Consider the following 9,087-nt stretch of genomic DNA (forward strand, 5'->3'; position numbering starts at 1 on the left):
TGGCTGGGCTGTGGGGCTGTGGGGCTGTGGGGCTGGCTGGGCTGTGGGGCTGGCCGGGCTGTGGGGCTGTGGGGCTGTGGGGCTGGCCGGGCTGTGGGGCTGTGGGGCATTGGGGCTGGCTGGGGCTGGCTGGGCTGTGGGGCTGGCTGGACTGTGGGGCTGTGGGGCTGTGGGGCTGGCTGGGCTGTGGGGCTGGCTGGACTGTGGGGCTGTGGGGCTGGCTGGGGCTGTGGGGCTGTGGGGCTGTGGGGCTGGCCGGACTGTGGGGCTGTGGGGCTGTGGGGCTGGCCGGGATGTGGGGCTGTGGGGCTGGCTGGGGCTGGCTGGGCTGTGGGGCTGGCCGGACTGTGGGGCTGTGGGGCTGTGGGGCTGGCCGGGCTGTGGGGCTGGCTGGGGCTGTGGGGCTGGCTGGGGCTGTGGGGCTGGCTGGGCTGGCTGGGCTGTGGGGCTGGCTGGGCTGTGGGGCTGTGGGGCTGGCTGGGGCTGTGGGGCTGGCCAGGCTGTGGGGCTGTGCTGGGGCTGTGGGGCTGGCTGGGGCTGTGGGGCTGGCTGGGCTGGCTGGGCTGTGGGGCTGGCTGGGCTGTGGGGCTGTGGGGCTGGCTGGGGCTGTGGGGCTGGCCAGGCTGTGGGGCTGTGCTGGGGCTGTGGGGCTGGCTGTGCTGTGGGGCTGTGGGGCTGGTCGGGCTGTGGGGCTGGCTGGGGCTGTGGGGCTGGCCGGGCTGTGGGGCTGTGGGGCTGTGGGGCTGGTGGGGCTGTGGGGCTGTGGGGCTGGTCGGGCTGTGGGGCTGGCTGGGGCTGTGGGGCTGGCCAGGCTGTGGGGCTGTGGGGCTGCAGGAGCCGCTCGGGACGGACGGCAGATTCCCCACTGCAGCCTTTGTCCCCAGCAGGGCCCCTGGGCCGGGCTGGGATGGCTCTGCTGCTGCAGGCTGGGCCCGGGGCTCCCTTTTCTCCCTGGGCCTCCCCTCTGGGCTGCCTGTTTGCCCAGGGTGTCCCGTGGAGCTGCTGCCCCTGAGCCAGGGGCTCTGCCCTGCTGCCCTGGGCACCTAAAACACCCCACGGCCAGGGCAGGCCCCGAGTGTCACCATGTCCCCTCGGTTCCATCAGGCCCTGCAGTGTCACAGTGTTCTCTGCGCTCCCCGAGGCCCCACATCACCCAGCCCAGGCCATTGCCGTGGTTCCAGTCACTCCCAGTATGATCTCAGTGTCCCCCAGTCTCTCTCAGTATATCCCAATTGATCCCAGCATGCTCCCAGTCACTCACTTCCTCCCACTTGCTTCCAGGAGGATTCCAGCTGCCCACAGCCACTCCCAGTCACCTTCAGTGTGGTTCCAGTTGCTCCCGGTATATTCCAGGAGCCCCCACAAATGATCCAATCTGCCCTCAGCATGCTCCTAGTCACTCCCAGTATGATCCCAATCCCCCTCAGTGTGGTCCCAGTTGCCTCCAGCATGGTTCCAGTTGCTCCCAGCTCCTCTCAGTATGATCCCAGTTGGATCCAGTTGCCCCTAGTACAGTCCCAGTCACTCCCAGTATAATCTCAGTTGCCCCTGGTGGAGACACAGTCACTTCCAGTTGCTCTCAGCTGCCCAAAGCACCATCCCAGCTGTTTCCAGTATAATTCCAGACACTCCTAGGTGCTCCCAGCTGCCCTCAGCATGCTCATTCCCAGTCACCCCAGTCGCCCCAGCATGGTTCTAGCTGCCCCCAGCATGATCTCATCCATTCCCAGTATATCCAAGTTACCCCCAGCACACACCCGTCATTCCCAGTTGCTCCCAGTAGCCCTCAGTGTGCTCCCAGTCACTCCCAATATTTCCACATCTGTGCTCCAAGTGCTGCTCCCAGCCCTGATCCGTGGGGATGGGAATGTCCTGCTCCCTTCCTGGGGCAGGGTCACACCTGAGCCAGGTGTGCAGGGCAGGACCTTGCCCTGACCCCAAGCACTGTCCCAGCTGCAGGATCTGCTTCCCGTTGGCCTCTTCCTCCTGCGGCCCCAGCCCAGCTCGGTGCTGAACAAAGGGGCTGGGCCGGGGCCATCCCCTGGCAGGGGCTGCTCACCCCCTCTGCCCCCTCCCCAAATTCCCTCTGGGGCAGCAGAGCTGGGGCAGGAGCCCTGAGGGGAGGGACAAGGGGGTGACAGTGGGATGGGGAGGCTCACACACTGTTGGGGGTTGGGCTTTCTTTCCTTTTCTTTCCCTGGGAGGTGCAGAGATAACATGGGAGTTTCACACGCTCTGGAGGGGACACACACGACTCCTGGGATCCCCCTCACCCTCTCCTGCAGCACCCGGAGGGTGAACCCCAACATGGAGCCCCTGAATCCTGGCAGCACCTTGGCGGTGGGGTCTGGTGGCAGCTTTGAGGACCTGGGAGTCGCAGTTGCCCCAAAACTCTCAGCCTCACAGCCACTCCTGGCCCCTCAAACCACCCCACAGCTCCCAGCCAGGACCCCCCAGCTACTCCCTGCAATGTAACTGACCCCAAGAGCCACCAAAACCTCTTCCCATCTCCTCCAAAGACCCACCCAAATTCTCTCCAAGCCACACAGCCTGGCCAGGACCCCCAAAACTCCCCCCCTCAGAAGGCCCCCAAACCCTCTCCCAGAACCACAAATGGCCCCAAGAGCCACTAAAGCCCCTCCAGTCCCCCCAGGACCCCCTAGACCTCCTCCCAGGCCCCCCGTGGCACTGACCAGGAGAGGCTGGTGGACAGGAACAGCTACAGCTGGTGGCAGCTCAGGAACTTCAGCACGATTTCTGCACTTTGGAGAGGACACCCTGTCCCGTTCTCCGCTTTTTTTTATGGCCTGGAAAGGCTCGGAATGGCCTTGGATAGCCTGCGCTCTAAAGGACGAAAGGAGTCTTCGGGTTTTTTTCAATGCTGGCATATCACTCTATGATGTCATATCACTCTATGATGTCTTCAGTGTTTATTAGTTTTTTATCTACAACATTTTCTCTTGGCCCGACAGAGGTCCGCACAGCAAGCCAGCCATGAGCACACTGAGTGCCCTCGGGGTGGTCACTTATCTTTATACTCAAAACTACGTATAAGATATTTACCTATTTTCCCCAATACCTTTCACCCTTATTGACAAGTGCACTTTTAGTAAGAACCAATCCCAAAGTGCCACCACCACCACAGAAGATGGAGGCCAAGAAGAAGAAGAAGAAGAAGAAGGACAGGACACGCCCCAATTCCTCCATCTTACTTCTCTAGACCCCCCTGTACAGAAATCCTAAACCCTGTGTTTTACACTCTAATTAACTTATCCCTTCACCATTCACCCAGTGAAATCCCCCCATCCTCATACAGGTGTCGTCTCCTGTGTAGGATCAAAGTCCAGCCACCAGACACTTCTGGCAACGTTCCAGGACCTCCGAGCCCCCCAAGGGTGGTCTCAGTGACTCTGCACATCAGGAATGATGTGCTGAGATCCTACAACACCCCACATGGGGAGAGCCAGGTCAAGGACTGAGACAGATGACCAGAACTCCTGGACAACAGATGGGCTCAGGGGGACGTGTTCTGCCAGAACAACTATGAGATTATAGCCCTGTCTGCCTGCTCTGGACAGCCCTGCAACACCCAAATCCTCCCAAATGTTCCCCTGAACCCCAAATTCACCCTCAAGTCCAAGCAAAATGGTGTGGCTTTAGATATTTTTCTTTAACTTGCTGATATTACCAGAAGAAATAATTGGACAAAGCAGGTGACATTTTTTGGGTTTAACAAATCAGCTCTTCCTAATGATTTTCTGATGTCAATCTGAGTCCTGATGGATGTTCCTGCCCCTGCAGTCATCTAGGTGCCTATGGGGATCCAGAAGGATGTGGAGACCACCAGCCAGGTGTCGTCCCAACATATATAATGGGGAAGGTGGGTCACCAGGGCTCTGCCCAACGTGGATCCTCCCACGGGGGATGGAGTTGGAGCAGCGCACAAAGCTCCTCCTGCACTCGGGCACTTGCAGAGCTTTTATTACTGGTGTCTCTGTAGGTGTTTGGTTGAGTTGGAGCTGTGAGAAGCTCTTCCCACTGGCACTGGGGACACGCATTGGGCCTCTCCCCCGTGTGGACGCACCAGGTGGGTGGTGAGGGTGGGAGTTGTGCTGGAATCCCTTCCCACAGTCGGGGCAGCAGGAGGGCCTCTCCTCTGAGTGAATCTGCTGATTCAGGAGGAGATGGGAGCTGCTCTGAAACCTCTTCCGACATTCCCCACACTTGTAGGGCCTTTTCCCAGTGTGGACCCAGTGGTGGGTGAGAAAGCTGGAGCTCTGGCTGGAGCTCTTCCCACACTCCAAGCACTTGTATGGCCTCTCCCCATCCTGAAGCTGCTCATGCACCACCAGCTCCGAGCTCTGGCTGAAGATGGACACATCTTCCTGGCACAGGGTGGGTCTTTCCTCCTCAGAGCACCCTGGGCTGCAGTTGCAGCCTCTCCTCCTGTGGGATCTCTGGGCTTTCCCTCCTCACTGGATTCCTGCGACATGGAGGTACTCAAAATGGCCTCATACAAAAGGTTCTGCCGTGGGGATTTGTCCTCCCTGGTCTCTGTGCTCTGCACATTGCTTGAAAAAGGAAGGACAAGGAGGGGATGGGATTTGCCTCTGTGACAGAGGGACGGAGATTCCCCCATGGGGAAAAGAAGTAATTTCCCCAGGGTCTGGGTATCAGATTAAAGGTGGCCTTAAGGGCTCTAAGGACTTGCAGAGTCCTAGCTGCTGGCATATTTAGCTTTGGAGGAATCCCGCAAAGTCTGCAGATTTCTAGCTTGGAACACCAATGTCTGCCAGGGTGAGTGGCCGCAAACGAAGGCCATTGTCCATAGGGAAAAGAAGTAATTACCCCAGGGTCTGGGTATCAGATTAAAGGTGACATTTGTGGCTCTATGTACTTGCAGGGTCCTCATTGCTGGCAGCTTTAGTTTTGGAGAAATCCTGCAAAATTTACAAATTTTGAGCTTGGCATGCCACTGTCAGCCATGGCAAGTGGCAACAAACAGAGACCATTTTCCATGGGAAAGTCATTTCCCCAGGGTCTGGGTATCAGATTATGTCGGAACTCAGCGCATCCCTCCGGGTGTCCAGAGTTGCCAAGGACCCTGCTGGGAGGCTCAGAGACCCTGGCACACAGCCCAGAACACCTGGGGATTTGATTGTGACCCCTGGAGCAAGTTACCAGCTTTGTATGAGGACGTGAAAGTCACAGAAGTTTGAACAGTATAATAATGAAATGATCACAGGGTGAAAATGTAGATTTTAAGATTTTTGGTATGGGGGTTATGGGGACAAGTTGGAGGAACTTGGGTGTGTCCAGCCTTTCGTCTTCTTCTTGTTCTCCATTTTCTGCCGTGATGTTGGCACTTTGGGATTGGTTTAGAGTAGAATTGCACTGTCTAACGTAGGTGATGGGTATTGGGAATTAAGTGTAAATATGATAAACGTAGTTTGTAGTATAAAAAGACAACACCATCTCGGGGGCGGTCAGAGTGCTCGTGGCTGCCCTGCTGAGCAGACCTCTGCTGGGCAGAAAGAAAATTTTATAGATAAGAATTAATAAACAACCTCAAGACCAAAAAGTGAAGAGCCCAGACTCGTTCTTCAGCTGCGCGGGCTGAAGCAGAGACACCCTGCACATCTGGGGCAGCAATGAACCCCCAGCTACCCAAGAAGTGTCATCTGCTGGCTGGGCACGTTCCAGGAGGGCACAGATAAGCCTCTTGGGAAGCAGCCAGAACAGCCCGAGAAGCTGCAGGCACTCTCAAGACCATCCAGAGAGCTCCTGCCGAAGAGACTCGTACCCAGAACAGTCCAGAGAGGAACCAGAAGGCGCCTGGATCCCCTCTCCTGTGAGCTGCTGGCTGGGGTCCAGGTACACCGAAGCATTTCCTGCCCTCAGGGGAATTGCTCACAGGTGCCTTGCCCTGACTCTTGGTGTCTGTGTGCACACAGCAGTGCCTGTGCTGGGGAAATGTGGCAGAAATGCTGCTCTCTGAAGGGTTGGAGTGCCTTGGATAGCTGAGTCAGTCAGGCCTGTAGGGAAGGGTAAATCACAAGGTCTAAGTGAAGTTAATTGCTGCTAAGAGTTGTTCTTTTGCTAGGTAATGAAGTTTAATATAAGTTATTAGCTAAGCTGAATATTGTTAAGTGTTTTTCCACCGTGAAATCATTAAGTCCTAGGTTATATAAGTAAGGTTAAATACTGTCAAGTGCTGTTCTTTTGCTAAATGCCGAAGTCTAAGGTATCAGTCAAGGCCTGTTAAATTTGAGTTCTGTTTAGCTTTTAGGCTGCATTCCTTCTATCCTTGCCCTCACTGTCCTTTAGGCACACACACAGGCGCACAAATTTCGACAGTTCTGGGTTAATTTCTGGTTTGATTGCCTGGATTCTGTTTGGTTTTGTTCTTGCTGTGTTTCCTTGCTGTGCCTCAAGTGTCCAGTCAGGAGCAGAGTGACTCTTGCCAAGGAACTCTGTGCTGCTGTCCCTTAATATTAAATCTGGTTTTTGCTGCTCCCTTGCTGGGGATTTTTTCAGCGCACTCAAGGCCTCGTTTGTAACAGGGTGAAGGAGCCCTGGCCCAGGCTCTGGCCCTGGGGGACACGGGGACTCTGCTGGGGGCCCCGGCCCCCTGTCCCCGTGTCAGGCTCTGGGGTCGATCTCGTGGAACATCCTCTGGGGGAGGCTACGGGGCTGGGGGCGAGGGGACCCGGGGGGACAGGGGACCCTGCTGTGCACGAACAGGGTTGAACTGCTCTGGGGGGAGCTGTGAGGGGGGCCGGGGCAGAGTGACCTCCCCAGTGCCCTCACACAGCCCCTGTGATGTCATACTGCCCCTCTGATGCCACACAGCATCCTTGTGAGGTCACACAGCACCCGTGATGTCATACAGCACCTGTGATGTCACACAGCCCCTGAGATGTCACACAGACATCCTGTGATGTCACATGGCCCCTTGACATCACACAGCCTTCTCTGTGATGTCACACTGCCTCCTGTGATGTCACACTGCCCCCTGTGATGTCACACTGCCCCCTTGACATCACACAGCCATCTGTGATGTCACACCGCCATCTGTGATGTCATACAGGCCCTGTGATGTCACACACCCATCTCTGTGATGTCACACTGATCCTGTGATTTCACACAGCCCCTGTGATGTCACACAGCCATCTGTGATATTACGCTGCCATCTGTGATGTCACAGCCCATGCTGGGATGTCACAAATCCCTCTTGTGATGTCACAGAGCCAATGCTGGCATATCACTCTGTGGTGTCATACAGCTGCCTCCTGGGATGTCTCAGAAGACACTGTGATGTCACAAACTCACCCAGTGATGTCACTGCACGTTGTCTGATGTCACAGACTGTTCTGTGATGTTACTCAGACACCCAGTGATACCACAACCCACTCTCTGATGCCACAACGCCACCCTCCATGATGGCAGAGTCTGGTCTATGATGTCACATCCTACCCTATCATGTCACAGCCAGCTCTGTGATGTCACAATCCCCTCAGTGATGTCACACAACACTCTCTGTGATGTCATACTGCCACTCTGTAATGTCCCTGCACACACTTTGACCTCACTCCATGATGTCATACAGTCCCCTCTATGATGCTGTAGCTGCTCAGTGCCCTCACACAACAAACTCTGTGATGTCATGGCCCAATCTGTGACCTCACACAATCCACTCTGTGCTGTCACACAGCCCCTTGCTGACATCACAGCTGCTCTGTGCCTCTGTGACACAGCCCCAGAGGTGCTGCTGTTACACAGCCCCCTCGGGGCCATCCCACAGCCCCTGCCAGTGCTGAGCCCCTGTGAGCTCTGTCTGTGCCCTGCTGGTGTCCCTGAGGGGCCCTGGCAGTGCCCCAGCCCTGCTGGGCTGTGCACAGGAGCTGCTCCTGGCCAGAGCTGTCTCTCTGCAGGGCTGCCCTTGCCAGGAGCTGCCTCTGGGCCAGGAGCCCGGCCCAGCTCAGCAGCACAGACACAGCACAGGGACTTCAATGACTCTCGGGGGATTTGGTGCTTTTGCATCAGACTCAGTCCCTCAGAGTGGGCTAAAAGAACTTCTCAAGAGCTCAAAGTGAGATTGAAACACTGAATTTGCTAGAAGATTTAATGGGTCTCACTGAGGGACATGACTGACAAACTGTCCCCAGGTTCCTGTCAGAGCAGAACACTGGAGGCAGTGCTGACAGCTGGGGACAAGCAAGGCAAAGGTGTCTCTGATACTGAGCAAACCTGGATGTGTTTCAGGAATGCAAAGGGCCAAGGCCTGAGCCCCAGCCCCTGGCCAGGCAGATCCTGTCCCTCCCTCCTTGCTCAGTGCACTTCCCGGCATGGGCACTGGCATGTGGGGATGTGCAATGCCAAGGGCAGGAGCATGGGGCTGCCCCTGCCAGGCTGCTGAGCAGGGACAAGGAGGCAATGAGGCCCCAGCCCTGCAAGGGTCACTTGTCTCCTGCTCCTGCCTCAGGCCCAGGCCCAGCAGCCATGGCCAAAGTGCTGCCCAAGTTGGCTCTGGCAGGGCTGTCTTGCAGCTGCTGCCCATCCCTGTGCCCTGTGCAGCCCAGGCTGTCCCACGGTGTCCCTGCCCTGCGCCTCTGTCCCTGCAGGCTGTCGGCATCCCCCGGCTGCCCCACCTGGCTGGGCCCTTCCTTTGCTGACAGCTCTGCCTCCTGCCTGCCTCTGCCTGCCCACACAGAGCCTTGGGCTGCTCCAGGCTCCTGCTGGGGACATGCTGCACCACAGCCCTGCCCTGCCAGGGAAATTCCTTTCTGCTGGTGCCAGTCTGGGCCCCCCCAGCTGCCCTTGGCATTAATTCTTTCTCTCTCTGGCTGTTTTCCACTATGGCAAAAGGATTCACCATCCCTGAAATCTCCCATTAAACACTCTCATGGCTCTGCTCCACTGTCCTCAGTCTCCACCCCACTGAGCAGAGCTCCTTTGTCCCTGTACAGTGCTCATGTGCCCAAGGCCTCCAAACCCCACCTTGGGACATCCAGAGGGGAGCGGCCTTGCAGCAGAAAGTGCCCAGAGAGCCCAGAGCCAAAGAGTCTCTCCCCTGCAGGCACTGCT

At 57.1% G+C, this 9,087-nt stretch overlaps 1 protein-coding gene across 1 annotated transcript in view; it reads right to left on the reverse strand.

The window, feature by feature from the left end:
• The window catches only part of LOC134432755 (zinc finger protein OZF-like), a 68,593-nt gene that overhangs the window by 20,937 nt on the left and 38,569 nt on the right, over nucleotides 1-9,087 (reverse strand). The window lies entirely within an intron of this gene.

The sequence above is a fragment of the Melospiza melodia genome, assembly GCF_035770615.1.
Source record: "Melospiza melodia melodia isolate bMelMel2 chromosome 7 unlocalized genomic scaffold, bMelMel2.pri SUPER_7_unloc_1, whole genome shotgun sequence".
NCBI classification, from domain to species: Eukaryota; Metazoa; Chordata; class Aves; order Passeriformes; family Passerellidae; genus Melospiza; species Melospiza melodia.